At 43.1% G+C, this 17,066-nt stretch overlaps 1 long non-coding RNA gene across 1 annotated transcript in view; it reads right to left on the reverse strand.

Annotated features, from left to right (window-relative positions):
• LOC102006644 overlaps nucleotides 1-16,987 on the reverse strand; it is a 22,981-nt gene extending 5,994 nt beyond the window's left edge. The window contains exons 1-3 of the long non-coding RNA XR_263319.2: nucleotides 16,632-16,987; nucleotides 16,001-16,055; nucleotides 13,526-13,620 (exon numbers count right to left, since the gene is read on the reverse strand). This is a non-coding gene — a long non-coding RNA (uncharacterized LOC102006644). The remainder of the gene's footprint in view (nucleotides 1-13,525; nucleotides 13,621-16,000; nucleotides 16,056-16,631) is intronic.
• Nucleotides 16,988-17,066: the final 79 nt, after the last annotated feature.

A 17,066-nucleotide genomic window follows, 5' to 3' on the forward strand; every position in this document is an offset into this window, starting at 1 on the left:
TAAAGGGATTTTTTTTAGTAATTTCTTGAAAAATGGCCATAGATCCAATAAAAATACACGAAAGTAGGTTTGCGAAGAAAGGATTTGCCTTATCCTATGAGGACTTGGAGGGAAGATTAAGCATTATTTTTTTCCATAAAAGTAAGCCTGAGTGTTCTTCTAAGGGTACCTCCTTTTCCTTCTTTTTTGTTTTTTTTTCTAGTACTAGGAATTGAACTCATGACCTTGCGCTTGCCAGGCAGACACTGTGCTGCTGAGCTAAATCCCCAGCCCCATATTTTTAAACTTTAAATTCCAGTAAGTTGGAAAATCTGGAAGAAATAAATTTCTACACATCTACAATTGTATCAAAATTGTACCAAGGCGATTCAGGAAAGAGATCAATAACAATTTATGAGACTGAAGCAGTCTTATAAATAGAAAGATGCCCAACAGAGAAAAGTCCAGGAATGGACAGACTCATGGCTGGATTTTGCCTGACCTTTAAAGAAGAACCAACACAAATGCTCCTCAAAGTATTCAGTGAAATAGGAAGAGAAGGAATGCTGCCAAAGTCATTCTATCAGCTTGGTACCAAAACTGGAAGAAGATTCAACAGAAAAGAAAATATTGGCCAATATCCTGGATAAATATAGAATGCAAAAACCCTAATAAAATTCTTGTAGACAGAATCCAACAGCACATTAGAAACATCACACACCATGACCAAATTGTTTTTATCCAAGGAATGCAGGGAAGGCTCAACACAAATCAATAAATGTAATACACCATATAAATAGAATCAAGGATTAAGATCACTCAATCTGCCAGGCACAGTGGCACATGCACTTGGGAGGCTGAGGCAGGAGGATCACTGAGAGTTTGAGGCCAGCCTGGGCTACAAAGTGAGTTCAAGCCATCCCAAACTGCATATCTGAGCTCAATTTTTCTCTTTTCCTCCTTTTTCTGTTGCATTTTTGGATCCTTTGCTCATAATATAATTTGGGATATAGACTTAAAAACATGCTTTCACCTGAGTTACCAGCTAGTCTAAGTGATACCAAAATTGGTTAACTCACAGGTCATCAAACAATTAACATAACTAACAAAAATTTCTTAGGGTGGGGAGAGATTATTGGACAGGACTCCAACTGGTGAACAGAGGGGTGGCCAAACTTTGTTCATTGATAAGGAGTCACCAGTGATCTCCAGAGTCTCTTGGGAGACACTTCCAATAATTTGGTCATTGGTCAAAAGATAAAGTTTTCCAGAGAAAAAATAAATAAGGTTTTCTCACAAAAGACACCCTTGGTACAAAACTAAATTAAGAAACAAAGGTTTTCACATATGTATGACAATTCATTATTGTTAGTCTTATGGTGTATTAAATGCATTCATGATTCCAGATGTACAGATCTTTAAAATGTAAAACAAGGATTGTCTATTGTGATAAGACTTTTCTTTCAGATTCAGACCTCTGCCTTTAACAAAAAATTTGTGATGTATATCCCATCAAAGGACAACAAATTAAGTAAAAGCTTCTTATGTATTAGATAGAGATGATTGGTTAAAAGGGTTATGTTTTGTCAAAATGAAAAATTAAGTATGTTACAAAATGTCATCGTGATTATCATGCTGCAGTGTTATGTATGGTTCTGATTTCTAACTTTGTGTAAAAATATGTAACCATTGTCTGTTAACATTCTATAAGGATTTAAATATTAGAATATCCATGACTGTTAGAAAATAACAGTTCTGTTTTATAGTCTAAGATGTTTGATATTCAGATAAGATAGTAATATTAGGCTTACTGCCTCCATTGTAATGTAATTTCATTAATCTTCTCTTCTGGATGTTCAACAACTGAGCTTTGGAGACCAAAAATTTAAAGAGACAAATGGTTAAGAGCATAGCCAATATTTTGGTCTCGGGCCTGCAAGGTCAGTGAGGACCCAGGACATATGAGAACCTTTGCTGCAACATCCTATAACTTGATTGAGTCCCTGATTTTCTGATTAAGGAGATTATGGGACCACAGAGGACTGTGATTCAACAATGTGTAGTGTACTTAAGAACTAAGAGGTGCTATACTTAGTTCCAAGGTGATTCCTGAGGAAACTTAACTGACCGTGTTATATATAGTGAAGAATTAATTAATATAGGTCTCACCTTAACTTGGCCCTAAGCAACCAGCAGAAAAGTATAACCATGAGATGTGGAAAACATTGCCATAGTAATGTGTTCGCTGTAAAAAGTTCAAATCACTAACAACTTCTGACGATCGCCAGCTATACTGGTAATTCACTACTGTTGGACTGTATAGGGATAACTTGCTGTATACAGGTACCAAAAATCTTTGGACTAAAAATCTTTAGCTTAAAATGAATAAGTTCATGAAGAATGAGAAGGATTTCTACAGAGTCCTCCAAACATAGCTTCTCCAACTTCAGCTGAACACCCATCACTTACACAATAAAACAGAAAAGAAGGAGACATAGGGAGCAGCTGAAGCTAGAAATTGGTTACATGTGTTGGGGCAAGAAAAGGCCAGTATGCCTGAAGCAATCAAGCTACCTCAGTCTTGAGCAAAACATCTTGCCTGGGACAATTTCAGTCATTAGTCACTAGGCAACCTTGTGTCTATCTAACTTTGATACTAACTTTGCAAAAGTGTAAGTAAACACCCCTACCATTATTCAGTTCTTCTCCTCCCATCAGGAGAGAGACGACCTCCACCTGACCTCAGCTCTTGTCTCTTGTCCTTATTTTCTAAATCCTCTCACTATTTTTCCCTGGGGCCACTGAGAGCCACTCTGGTTTATGGCAGGAAACTATTAAAGAACAAGAAGTGAAGGGCCAGGGATATAGCGCAGTGGCACAAGCACCTACCTGGCAAGCACAAGGTCCTGAGTTTGATTCCCAGTACAAAAAAAAAAAAAAAAAAAAAGAACAAGAAGTGGATCACAAGGAAGAGGAGCGCAAGGGAGGAGGGGTAATGGGAGATCTGATCTAAGTATGTTACATTTATCTACATATATGCCCACACAGAATCCAATGCTCTAGATAACTAACAGCTCTGACAAAGAAAACAGTGGCTCTCCAGCACAGCAGGGGTGGTGCCTGAATCGCTCTGTTTCAGAAAGTTCTGGAGTGCAGCAGTTTATGAAATAACTTTGCCAAGCTTGATCTTAGGATGACTGCTTCTTCCAGCCCCATCGGGCAGCTGCAGGTTTGGAGAGAACTTGCTCCAGGCTGGCACAGGGTGGTTTTTTCCAGCTACTCCTGGGGCTCCTTTGCCCTGACTTTTCACTGATTTTCTCCCCCAGAAAGCGAATGCTGGTGTTAGCAGGTCAGACACAGGCTGCTCCCAAAGAGCAGCAATTCCTGAAGGCCGAAGAGGTGCTGGTGTGGGAGACACAAAGGGAAGAGGTACCGCTGAGCTGAGGGGCTCCCTGGATGGGAGAGTCTGGCAAGTGCAGGGGGCAGCCGGAGAGGGGCAGCAGTAGAAGGGCTGAGCTCTCCAGGGAGCACAGGTGGGACTCAGGAGATAGCGTCTAGGGAGCTACGGGCAGAATGGGAGAAAATACCATGGTGGTTCTGGGGGCTCCACGCTTGGCCAAAGGCACTGATTGCCTATGCTTCTACCCGCAAGGCAAGCAAAAGTACTTTACTCGGTAATTGATCTTTGCATCCTTCAAGTCATCACCAGAACTTCTTTGAGAATAAGTGTTTTTCTTTCTTTCTTTCTTTTTTTCTTTCTTTCTTTCTTTCTTTCTTTCTTTGCAGTGTTAAGGGGTGTTGCCTTGAACTCCTGAGCTCAAGGCTCCTTCTGCCTCAGCCTCCCATGTACCTAGGACTTTTTTTAAAAAGTCACTTGCCTATCTTTTGCATCCCACTTCACCTTGAGGGACAGATATAATGATATTTCCAGTGAACACTAAATAATGGGAAATGGATGGAATAATGGCAGGGTGAAATGGGAAATCTAAGTTGGAAGTGGTGGCCAGATTGGGGAGAAGTTTCAGCATCAGGTTATGAAAAACTGAGCTTTATTGGGTAGCAGAAATGAGAATCTGTTGTGCACTGGAATGAAAGAGACAAGTCAGAGCTGGCTGGGTAATGAATTTGTTGCTAAATGGTAGACTCATCAGAGAAGTGAAAACTAGATCCCAACACAAATGGGGTCTGCAGATAAGGACTTTGAGGACACCACAATGAGACAGTAAAATCAGAAAAACCTATCTGAAGAAAAGGTACCTAGATCTTTAGCTTCCACACCCATGTGGATATTAATGGTCCCACCTAATCTGGCTGCTGGGAAGAGTCACTGAAATAATTTGAGAAAGTGCATAGCACAGTAACTGGTGCAGAGCATTTAATAAGAATTATTTCTCATTACTGAGAATGATCCTCTCTCTTTGCATTGGGATAAGGGCAACTGATGTAAAAATACTAATTTTAAATATATGCATCAATGATTTGTTGCCCGGTGACTATGATTTTTGAAGTGAAAAACTCATTTCAGTGTTTGCCTTTTAATTAGAATGGGTATTTCAGCATTTTAAAATTCATTTTTGGAGGTACCCCCTACGGAGCACAGCAGCTCAGACCCAGCAGGGCTATACTACCATTTTTAAAAAGCTAGCTAACAATTAATGTCACAATTTTATATTTATCCTGCTAATTATGGTTAAGACAAACCCCAGTTTGTCCACACTATGCAAACAAAGCCTCAGCACCCAGAGGCAAGTTACTCGCAAATTTGCATATTAATTACTGTTTACCGCCTTTGCCCCTGTGGCTGATTACTTCTAACAAAGAGCGTGATGTGTACAGCAGCTTGGCTTGCCTGACAGACAGGAGACGACCCGAAACGCAGCCCACCACTGTCTGGCCAGGCAAGGAGGTCACTGTGCTGACTAACGGTGACAAGACTGGAGGACACCATCCACGCTCCTGGTTTGAAAGATCATTACATGAACAGTCGTAAAGATTTCTGCAGTGCGTTTCAATAAAGGACAACAGGCAACAAAGATGGTCCCAGAGATTCTCATACAGATAGGCTCATTTTTGCGGGACCGTGATGCACCAAAACTCCTGATATGTGAAGGTTATTTGAGGTTATTTACCTATTCTAGTTAAACTGTGGTCAGGGTGCGTGCAATTGAACAATTTGCAAAAGGTTTACTTCTACTTGCTTTCCACTTCAGGTGCCAATTCCCAGGGGAACAAGGTGCCCTTGAGGAGCTGCCCATACCCCAGCCCCCAAATTCCTCCTGAAGGTGTGGGACTGATTGGGACACTCATATACCCCAGCTCAGGAAATCTAGGGTGGATTGTAGAATTTTAACTTGATTGTAATTGGAGACAAAATGACATGCTTTGAAAACGCAAAACCCGAAAGGTACTCTTTGTGCTCACCATCCCAAGCAAACAAATGCAGCTTCCATTAGAGACAAAGTGCTGTCCAGCAAGATCCCTGATGGAGGCAAGAGGCCAATCAATGGGAAAAATTTACCCCTGACATAAACATAATACATTATGCATGATAATCTTCAGAATGTGAAAGCCACTTATAGGCAATCATGTGAAAGAGCGGCGGCTGGCGCACAAGGGGGTTGCAGCTTCTCGTGGTCGTGGAATCGGTTAGGACGTACAGGAGTATGGCAACAGAACAGTGCCCCTGCTTTTAATCTCTGAAATAAGGAAACAAATATTTTCACCAATTGTCTCAATAGTTACTCCTTGGGAAACGGCATCATAATATAATCACGATGATAACTAACATTGCAGACTGCTTGATTTGAGCCAAACCCTGGGAATGCACAATTTTATTTCATCCTCTCCACAAGGAAGATGATATTTTTTATCCTCTTGAAAATGGTGGAGACTAAAGTTCACAGGCTTGCTCAAGACACTTGCCTAAAGCTAGAGCGGTAGTGCTGGAATTTGAACTCAGGCATCTAACTGGCCATTAATTAATGCTACATCTCATCTTAGGCATTAGGCAACTGTGGTTTAGTTTCCTAATGCACTATGGCTGTTGTAAAGTTGGGTTGCCTATTTAGGGGTTGGTTTGTGGTGCTGGGGATCCAAAACAGGCCTCTATTGGGCGCGCTAGGCAAGCACTCTACTGCTGAACTACAACCTCAGGCTCTTCAACTGGGATTCTATTCCAGCTTGCTGGTCTCTAACCTCATTCTTTCTATATTCTTGCTGTCTCTTAATTAAAACTGAGCATTAGATTTAGAATGTCTTTATATCATAGAGCAAAGGCCAGTGAACTTTGGTCTGTGGAGCAAGTCTGCTGACTACATGTTACTGTAAATAAAGTTTTATTGGAACATAATTATGCTTTCTGTTCACATGTTGTCTGAGGGTGCTTTGTGCTACAGTGACATAATGACAGAGCGACGGAGTGACAGAGATTGTAGGGCATACAAGAGTAAAACATTTGCTATCTGGTCATTTACAGAAAAAGTGTGTTGATTCTTGACTTAGAGAATGCATTTCCTTACTTTTGCCTAACTAACCTGTGTCCGGGTCTTCGAGCTCAGCCCTGTGGAATGAGGGAGCTGGGGTAGTACTGATTTGGTTGGTAGTGCTTATCTTAGCTCTGAGAGCTTGTCCAGAGCTGGGCTGGGAGAGGCAGCTGAGCTAGCACAGGACACATGATGGCTTGTCACTGGCCTCTCTTCGCATCTGTTCCCAAAATTCTAAGAAATTCTCTGCCGTACCTAGCACCTTGAACAATGCTATTCATGGGCACTAAATAGGTAACTGTTGAATTAATAGGCAACATTCTTGCAAGTATTCCATAAATTCTGTCCCAGGTCAGTGTCCCTAAAACAACACTTCTATCCATTCACTGATTGTTTCCTGAAACACCATGTCCCCTGCTCCACCCACAGACCCGCACCTCTTCTAAGAGCTCCCCCTTCAGGTCCTCTGGGGTGGGGTTCAAACTCTTTAGCCTGCAGCGAATCTTTTCCCAACACTTTCCTCCACCCCTGCAGGGGGGTGATTCACTTGCCTGTGCAACACTTTGTATTCCTTCAAGACCTCACTCCTGACCATTTGACTGCTCGGAAAGGCTGCGTTTGGTAGGGGAGCCAGACTCCAGAGGACTGCGGTGATCAAAACGATGCTTATGACATGCAAAAGAACCTGGGGAGGGGGGCAGGAGACTGGAGACCAGGAGGTCAATTAGAACTCTATTTGAGGTGCTAATTGTGTAGACCAGGGCAAGGGGATTACAGAAGCAGGGACAAAATGGAAAGATTTGGAAGGAAGCATCTCCAGGGACTCGATAAATTAGTGACCTGAGGAATAACAAGCAGAAAACAGAAAGAATTTTAGTACAGACACTTGGTAGACTGCATTATCATGATAAAAAATGATAAAATGATTAAAATGATAAAATCAGGCACAGATGCAGGGTGAAGGGAATGAAAGAAAGTGAAGGGTGTGTGGAAGAAAGTGTGCGCATATCCTGGCACCACCTTAAAGGCCTGAGTGGAACAGGACCTGTGGCAGAAGTATCGACTTTGAGGTCAGGACTAGAAATTTTAATCTGGCAAAAGTTGACAGACTGACTCATTCACTTGGCAAATATTTATTTGAGCAGCAAAGTGGGTCAGGCAACGTCCTAGGCCCTTAAGGCATATCAGTGAACAAAACAGAGTTCCCTGCTTTTATGGAGCTTGCATTCTAGCAAGGACGCCAGACAGTAAACAATGAACATAATAAGTAAATAATTTAGAGTCATAAGGTGCTATGGAAAAAAGACAAGGTAAGGCAGGGTAAGGTGGCTGCAGGCGATGGAAGCAGGGCCAGGACGCTGCAGTTTGAAAACTGATCCCAGACAACACCTAGAGCTCTTTTCTCTGATCAGTGGTTTGTTATTCATCTTCGGAACAAGGTGAGAGAAGAAGAAATTATGGGACACTGGCTACTGTGTGATATTTTAATAAAGACTTCTGCAGGCCACATCTGGAGGTAATTTGCAGAACAGGGAAACTTCTTTCTCGTGGTTCTTATTTCCAGATTGCACCGACTCGAGATGAAATTCAGATGAGTTGAGGCCCATGGTTTTCAGCAATTTAGATGTTGCTTTTCTTGAAGGAAGAGTTTTGTTTATAAGCACCCTGCTCAGTGGGAAATGTAGCCTCATTATTCACATCCCTCTGATAGGCTCGAAGTCACAATGCAGGGTGGAAGGGATGGACGTACACGGAAACAGACTCAGCTCTGGCTGACTTCTGCTCTTCTGATGACATGGAGGAAAGGTAAAAGGGCTGTTTTTTTTGTTTTTGTTTTTGTTTTTAAATTTTTTGGAAGACAAACTGGAAAGGATAACTTCTGGTAAATACGACTGAGGAATTAGCGAATAAAGTCCTTGCTTGGGGCACATGCTAACCCATTCTGAGGCTTTGCTGTTCTACAACAGAATACAGCGTGCCAAAGATCCACTTTTAGCTTCCACTGCTTTCCAGTGCCCAGATGTCTATTTAGGATCCTTAGAGGAGGGCTCGTTCAGAGAGGAAGGAGGAAGAGTCAGGAGTGTGCTGCGTTTGGATGAGGTCAGGAGATACAAGTGGTACAGCTAGGAGAGCCGTGTGTGCTGCCATTCTAATTTGGGCTCTGCTTTATTAAAAACAGGAAAACCTACCTCCTTGATGTGGAAATGAACTGAAAGGCGGAGGGAAAGGTATACACATGCGGTGTCATTTTCTGTGTGGTTTATTCTAAGTCAGTGAAGTCCCCCAGGTGCACAGGCAGCAGAAGGCAGGATGCATTAACGGACACCCATTGAGTGGCAGAACCAGGTCGTGTTTTGTGTTCTTGACAGCAGCTGCACACAGCAGCTGGCTGCTGGCAAGGTGAGATCCCGGCTCCCCAGAAGCCTCTCGGGAAGAGCCCAGCAGTCAGAGCCTAGCTGGCTATGCTGGGGCACCCTGGGGTCTGTGGCAGTAGGACAAAAGGGTGTGGGGCTCGAGCGGGTTTTAGTGTGACTGCTTCACTGCAGAGAGAAGGGAGCTTGCGGGCAAACATCTTGAGAAAGGAACAGCTCATCTTTCAGTTAGAAGAGCCCTCTTGAAAACACTGTTTTTAGTGGAAATGGTACTTATTATTATGCTAGTGATTTTTACTCCTTACCCCTACCCAATCCAACAAACATTTAAAAAACCCCTACTGGTGCTCAGGACTCTGAGATGCTACTGGCTACCACAAAGGACTCAACCTGGATTCATAAGAAAACAAAATGAAATCGCCAAGAGTCTTCTTAAGAATTAATTCCATTGCTGTGAGCAATGAGAAATTCTGAACCCTAGATCAGCGAGCTCCCAGCCATCACACACACACACACACACACACACACACACCCTCCACAAGGACTTCAAGTAGAAATGCTTTCTAGGTAAAAACAGCCAGGGCTTTTCGCACAATACCAGCCAGCTCTGCCCGGCCACCCTATGGTGCCACCCATGGCTGAAATGCTGATTACGTGGCTTTGTGCTTCACAATGGGCCTGTGGGTCGTTCTGTTTCTTGTCAACTTCAAACAGGCTGAGCAGTCTGAGTTTGTTTTAACTCTCTTGACCCCAAATGCCTATTGTCTTTATCAGACTTCATTCTTATCTTTACAGAAAGCTTTCTCTTTTTCCTGTTTCCTCATATTTTCCTAAAGTGCACACATTCATAGAGACATGTCTGAAAAAAATGAAGCGGACAGGACAAGCACCCAATTTTTGTTTCTAAATCATTATTCATAGAATTCTCCAAAGTTAGAGCCTTTGGGCATTGCGACAGGAATCATCTCCATCTATCTAAGTTGGACAAGCTCTGGTAAGTATGCACTGTATCCAGCAGTGCTGTGAGGGAGTTCAAGACTTGTCCTGCCCTCGAGGAGTTTAAACTCTAACTGCGTAAGACAGGCTACTCCAAGGCAAGACTTTACCTGTGAGTTTTTGAAGTCACATTTTTGGTGTCAGTGTTGCTGTGTATAAAGGTCATTAGTTTAATCTTGTAACATAGGGAATTTAGTTGTTCATGAAAATGTCTCTGAAACCCAGATGAAGAGAATTCAGGTTAGACTCTGGATGCTTTGGCTTTCGGCCTGATGGGTTTACTTGGCACTTGGTTCCAGACTGAGTAACTTGGAGCGCTAAGCAGTCACCCAGGCCTTGTTCTGGGATGTTCTGGCTCTCAAGCTCAGCAGCGAGGCTAGGCTAGGCTTTGAGGGCAGTTGCCCGCAGAGAGCAGCAGGAGCCGTGGGCACAGCAGCTGGAGTCTGGCTCTGAGAGGCCGAATCACTTTACCACTCCAACTTGAGTGGAACATAGTCTCCCCATACCATGGCGCTTTCAGGATTATGGGAGTGTGTGTTGTGCATTTTGGATATGAGATCTGCAAAATGTTTTTTGTGAGTTAAGTAAGTGCCCATTCTACAAACTTGGTGAGTTTTGAGAGCATAATTGACTTGGTCAAGGAGTGGAGCCTCAAAGCTGATGTTCTTCCCAATACACCATGAAGCTGCACTGGTCCATAAACTAAGAGCAGCGTCCTTGGGTTTTATCTTTGTGTCCTTGAGTAAGCGGATCTACAGTAGCTGGAAATGAAATGAAAAGAAATGCACTAAAAGCAACGTAATGTGCGTGCTTTATGAAAACTTTCAAGGCAAGTAAGATGGCTAATGTTAATTTTTATTTCATGGAAATATCCTTACTTGTGTTTTTGGTATGAATGTGTGTTTCAGCATGTGAGTACAAAGGCTGAGACCTTGAGGGTAACCAAACTTTATTTCACAGCCTCGCTGTAAGTTTAGGCATAAAGTTCATTTTGCAGATGAAAAAAGTGAGGTTGAGAAAGATCACGTTGGCCAGTGTATGATGAGCACTTCAGGATAGTGGAGTGTGATGTAGTTGGAGTTGAAACTAGCCTCATCCCCAAACCTATATTTTTGGACCACATCAGGGCTGTGTTGGAATTGGATCTGATTTCTGAAGAAAAGAGCTTCTATTAAAGAGTGGGTCAATCAAATTCCTCCGTAGGGTTTGGGAGGGAGAAGAGTGGAGACTAACAAAATAAGTATATCTTTATCATTAGCAAGGCTCCCTGACTGTTTGAATTCAGTCCCCCCGGACCAAGCTGAAATAGAAGCCAATTGTCCCATCTGTTGTCAAAACTGTCCTTCCAGACTTCAAAGTATCGGGCTCAGGAAGAATTGGGGCTGCAGGGCTCCCTCCCAGCCTGTGCAGCTCTCTGGGCTGGAGCCACGACTGTCATCCTCCCCCAGCCCAAACACGCTCAGGGCCCAACTTCTGTTTGAAGTAGATGTGTGACTCTTCACACTGCGAGGCGAGGCGCAGGGATTAGAGGAAGTGCCTCCCTGCGGGGCGAGGCCACTGAGGCCTTTGCCAGCGCCCCGCTGCAGCCCTCACAGGGTGATAATGGCATTCTGGGCTTTTCCACAGGGACCCCAGGACAACCAGGGCCTTAATTAAAGTGGATGTGTGGGTCTCAGAGGCAAACATGTCCTGTGTTTTGTGTGAGATTGTTCTGTGTTCTGATTGGTTTTGTGTCTGGCCTCAGACAGCAGGGTACTGGGTTGTCCACATCCTAAGCAGAAGCCTCCGCTGGCCTGGGACTCATTTGGCGCAGGAGCTCCCAGCAGACGTCGCCAAGTGGTCATTTCTGTTTGCTAGTGAGGAAAGAGTGGGCCGTCTTGGAAGCTTCCTGTGGGCCCATGGGTTTGACTAACACATTTTCATCCTCCTTTTCAGGATTATTCCAAGGAAAGGGCCACATGGAGCCCAAAAGGTAGCCACCTCAAAACTCACTCACATCATTCTAGTTTACATTTCAGTTGATGACATTTAGATGAAAATACTGAACTGTTTTGTTATACAGCGTGTATCTTTCTATAGAAACTCCAAATGTGGTTTTAGGGACAAAAAATGTTAAAAAAATAAAAAGCATCACATCTCCCTTCCCTGGAAAAAACTTACTATGATAAAAATCAGTGATATATTATGATTTCATTTGAGAATGACTCTTCACATAAACAGAAACTATATCTGCTTTAAAATTTTAAAAAAAAATTTTAATTGATACACAGTTGCATATTTATGCAGTATAATGTGATGTCTCACTGCATGTATAGAAATGTAATGATGACATGAGGGTAACTAGCATATTGCCTCATACATCTATCACTTCTTTTTGTTGGGAACACTCAAAGGCCTCTCTCCTAGATGTTTTGAAAATATAATTGTTGTGAGTGATGGTTGTTCTACTGTTTTATAAAACATTATAAAATATGTTCCTATCTACCCTACACTTCTCATCGACCCTTCATCTCCCCACCTAGCCTCTGGTAACTACTACTCTACTCTCTACTTCTACGTGATCAAAAAAATTTTTTCTTAGCTTTCACATATGAGAACATGATCTTTGTCTTTCTGTTCCTAATTTGTATCACATAATGTGGTCCTTTCTAGCTCCATCCATGTTGCCACAAGTGACAGAATTTCATTCTTTTTTATGGCTAATATTTCATTTCCTGTTTCCTTTCTCCATTCATCCGTTATGGACACCTCGGTTGACTCTATATTTAGCTTTTATGACTTGTGCTGCAATAAACATGAGAGCACAGGTGTCTCTCTGATACATTTCTTTCCTCTGGATAAATACTCAGGAGTGGAATTGCTGAATTCTCCAGTAATTCTACTTTTAGTTTTTTAAGGGACTTCTAATACTGTTTTCCATAATGAATGCATTAATCTACATTCCCATTAATGATATATCAGAGTCCCTTTTCTCTGCATCCTTGCTAGTAGCTATTATTTTTGTGGATAGCTATTCTAACTGGGACGAGATAATGTCTCATTATGCTTCTGATTTGCATTTCCTTGAAAAATATACCTGCTTTTATTTAAAATATCATTTTTCTGTTTGAGGTTGTTACTTCACAGTTTGGAAATACACACACACACAATGCATAATTATATATTATAATAATATGCAATATAATATAATAATCTACTACATATTATAATTATAAATAATTACATAATATATAAAATAATAATTATATAATATATCTTATAATAATTATACATTATTTAGTTTGCTCCAATTTACCTCCTAGACCACAAGGTAGGGGCTAAACCCAATTTGTTCATCACCGTGTCTCGGTATTATGTACTCAGTAAATATCTGTTGAATAAGCGAATGATTACTCGAAGAGTTGCCATATAATGATGATGGCACAGATTGGCTTTCACCCGTTAGAAGCCCGCTTTTTACAGTTTTTCTCATTAAAAAGATTCATTTTACATTTAGATTTTGTTACTTTAAAAAGTCACTAGTGTTTATCTTTATAAAGGAATACTCTATGGATTATCAGATCAGATGTCCAGTGGTTTGCCAGCTTGTGATATCAATAATTTAAATAATTGGGGAATAGTCTCCACAAGGCATGTAAAGGCAAAGCCCACCTACTACAAGTGTCTCAGAAAACCACTTGTCTCTGAAAAACTTACATTTTGCCTAAGAAGGAAGGAGTCAGTTGTTTCCTGGTTTAGTTCCAGGGTACGTAGTTTGCAGCATCTGCACACTCATGTCCTGCACCTTTTGCCTGTAAAGAGAACCAGCAGAACTGATGAGTGAAGTGACTGGACTCCAAGAGAGCAATAATGAAGACAGTGAGGAGCACCGGGCACACTGGCACACGTCTCTCATCTCAGCACCGAAGGAGGCTGAAGCAGGAAGAATGCAAGTTTTAGTTCCACTTGGGCAGCTTTAGGGAGAGCTTGTACCAAAATTTAAAAAAATGTAAAAAGCGCTAGAGATGTAGCTTGATGGTAAAGTTTCCCTGGATTTGGTTCCCCATACCACCCGTGCGAGGAGGCCTACGTTTACGGGAGCAGCGAAGTACACAGAATCATCCGGAAGATAACCTTTGCTTTGAGGAGTGTGGACGTGTCCATCGTGCAGCCAGAAAGGGTGGAAGATGCTGTTTCACATCCTTTCAAACAAGACCAGCATTGTCAGAGTTTGTTTCCTCTGCCATTCCCTGCTTCCCTCTGCCTTCAAATGATCTTTCAAACGTCTAGGGCCACATCACAGGATAATGGCTGTGGTTTGCTATCTACTTTCCTTTTTCCTGATCTTTTGTTTCAATGTCTGCTTTCTTTCCCTGCTGTGGATACTAAAGTCTGCTTGTGGGAGTCAAACTATAATTAGTTTCTATATGAAGTTTAATTCACTGTCGCTCTTTTGGCACTAGGCTCAAGTGGGCTTTGATGTTTGGCTGGAGCTTTGATCCCAGGCCCTCAAATGCTGGTCATCACCCAAACTCAAAAGACTGCCTTTTACTTTGCTATTTGGAGACAGCTTTCCCCAATGACATCATTGCGTTTGTTTGGCCATAAAACCTGCAAGGCATCATTTTGTTGTTTTTCTCTATAGCAAAATGTGCGGTTGACGCTCTTTCCTCTCCTCATCTGCAATAGCCCGCTCCGGGCTGGATCAGGAATTTGGAGAATGATGCTCAGCTTTGCAGGGTGCTCTTAGAAACAGTTCTGCCCAAGGGCAAAGCTCCAGACTGTGGGATCTGAGGACCCTTTCAGACGGTGCCCAGGAAACATCTCTGCGCACAGCTGCACAACTGCACCTTATTCAACCAAGACTCTCTTTCCTGCTGGCGTCTTTGGCTCACTTTTTAGATCCACTTTCTCTGCAGTGCCACACTGTCTGAGCGTCCATAAGCAGCTTGTCTGAGAAGACAGATGCCCGAGGGAAAGCAAAAGAATTCACTAGGGCTGAACAGTGCTTGAAAAGGACATGGAAAGAGGCACCCGTCCCTGCTGTACAAGGAAGGGAAAGGGAACCATAGGGGAAAGTGAGGTCTCATTGCCAACGGAAGGGAGCAGCGGGTGATTACTTTCAACTGTCTCCCAAATACCTGCAGCCAAAACAGAGAGGAAAGAAAATCCAGGGGACTAGACTGGAGAGGAGACCATCTGGCTGTCAGGTTGAGAAGAGGATAGCGGCAGCCCAGAGTCACACTGCTCCTCTGACACTGGCCCACCCCCGGAAAAACAGAGCACTGCGCTCCTTGCTCCTTCATTTGAGTCAGGGTTAGTTTAATTGGCACATGAATGAACAGAATTATTTATTAGGCTGTAATGTATACTTCGGAAAGCATAGCCTTCTTTTCCTATCTGTGACCATTTTATTGGTGGAACTACCTGAATACATTAGTTTTAATATTTAAACTTGCTGGTAATACTTTTTCAGGAAGATGTACAAGCTATTAGGGCAAATGGCCTGCTCAGGACTAATGAGCCTGCGTGTAGTGTCATTTGGTGGGAAGAAGCGGGTGGGAAGGTTTGGAGACACAGTGACTTGTCTGCTTTAACAAGATTTATTACTAGTATGTGAAAACACGTTTCTGCCCCCCTTATATAAATATAGTTGTCAATGTATGACATAACACAGGCCACAATAACAGGCTCCGCCCAGCCAGAGGAATCTAATTGAGAACCACAGAGCAAAATGCTTGTTGGAAACGAGCAGAATGAGAAACAAAGACGAACGACACGGGCAAGTGGCATTTGCCAAGCAAAGAAGTCATTATTCTTCAATGTCTTACTAACATTAGGGAGCAAAATTGATTCCTGTATTGTCAAATAGAACTTGGCACACAGTGGCATAAAGAATAGGTGACCTGAATAGACTTGATTTTGTATGCCTCGAAAATCTTGAACATGATTCCACCTTAAGCTCTAATACAGAGAATCTGATTAGTTATGAATTAAGATTGTAGTCTCTTTCAAGTCTGTGGGAGGCGGCGGGGGGCGGTAAGGGGTGTCAAGGAAGTGCTGGCTTTTGTTTTTGTCTTTTTGGTAAATGCCGACTTAATTCTATTTGTAGTAGAGATTAAATGGGTACTATTAAGTTTAAAAGTTAGCTAAGAAGTATGTTAATGAAAAAACAATTTACAACCAACTCACATTCTGTTGAGTCTTCCTCTAGCAATTATCAGTTGAATGCTTCCAAGGTGCAGGGCTGAGAGCGGTGACAATAAGAAGTTCAGGGAGCTTTTATAATGGAGCGGGAGAGAGGCGCTACACATAAACACCCACACACACAGATGTGTGCCTAGCCACATACATAATCCAACAATAGCTTGTGGTTAAGGACTACATATTCATGCAGCTAACTAGAGTTCAAAGAGGGGAGCTAGTGAACTGATCTTGGAAGATCAGACCACACAGAGAGGGGAAAAGAGAAAATTCAGAGCAGAGGCAAGAGGCCGGGCAAAGGTCTAAGAACCTGAAGAAACGGTGTAAGACACACGCTTTCACCCAACTCTGCCTGAGCTTCAGGAAATCCAGACCTGCTGGATTCAGTCTGAGGTACGGGGATGCACAGCTTTTTAAACTACACATGGTGCCATTCCTTAGACAAGCCAGCTAGGGGCGTTTTCAGGTCCCTAGCCCACGGAGATGCCCTGTGGCCAGTGTCCCAAGCAAGGTGACTGCGTTGCAAATATATTCAGAGGGATTTCTTAAGTCCCCCGGGGGGCTGCAACTTGGAACCTAGGTGCCCACCGCCAGCCAAGCGGTCAGCGCCTCTGCTCACCGCATGGGCGCGCGTCCGGGTCTCTGAGGCCTGCGCTGTGATCACTGCAGTTCGCGCAGCGGGCAGGTCCCGCTAGCAGCTCCGTTTGGGGCGGTGGGGATGGTGCTGGTTCTGTAACTCGTCCACCGGGCTATTAGGGGGCGAAACACGGATTCCGATTGGGGAAGTCTGGTTTCAGAGGAGAGACAAAATAACAACAATAAAAAACAAACAGAATCCCAAGCTCCAGGCGCCCACGGGCGACCTCCACTGTAAGACTTTCCTTAAAAGACTCAGACAACAGAACCTAAAGTTTTAGGGTGACACCGCGCCGTGCTTTGTGGGGTCTGCCTTTACAAAATGGAGTTTGTGCGAGAAAGATCCCCGGGATCGGTCTCGGCGCGCCCTGCGCGGCTCGCCGGCGCGCGCGGACCGAGGGGCGCGGAGCCCGGGGCG

This window comes from Chinchilla lanigera, unplaced genomic scaffold (genome assembly GCF_000276665.1).
Source record: "Chinchilla lanigera isolate Chin_1 unplaced genomic scaffold, ChiLan1.0 scaffold00065, whole genome shotgun sequence".
NCBI classification, from domain to species: Eukaryota; Metazoa; Chordata; class Mammalia; order Rodentia; family Chinchillidae; genus Chinchilla; species Chinchilla lanigera.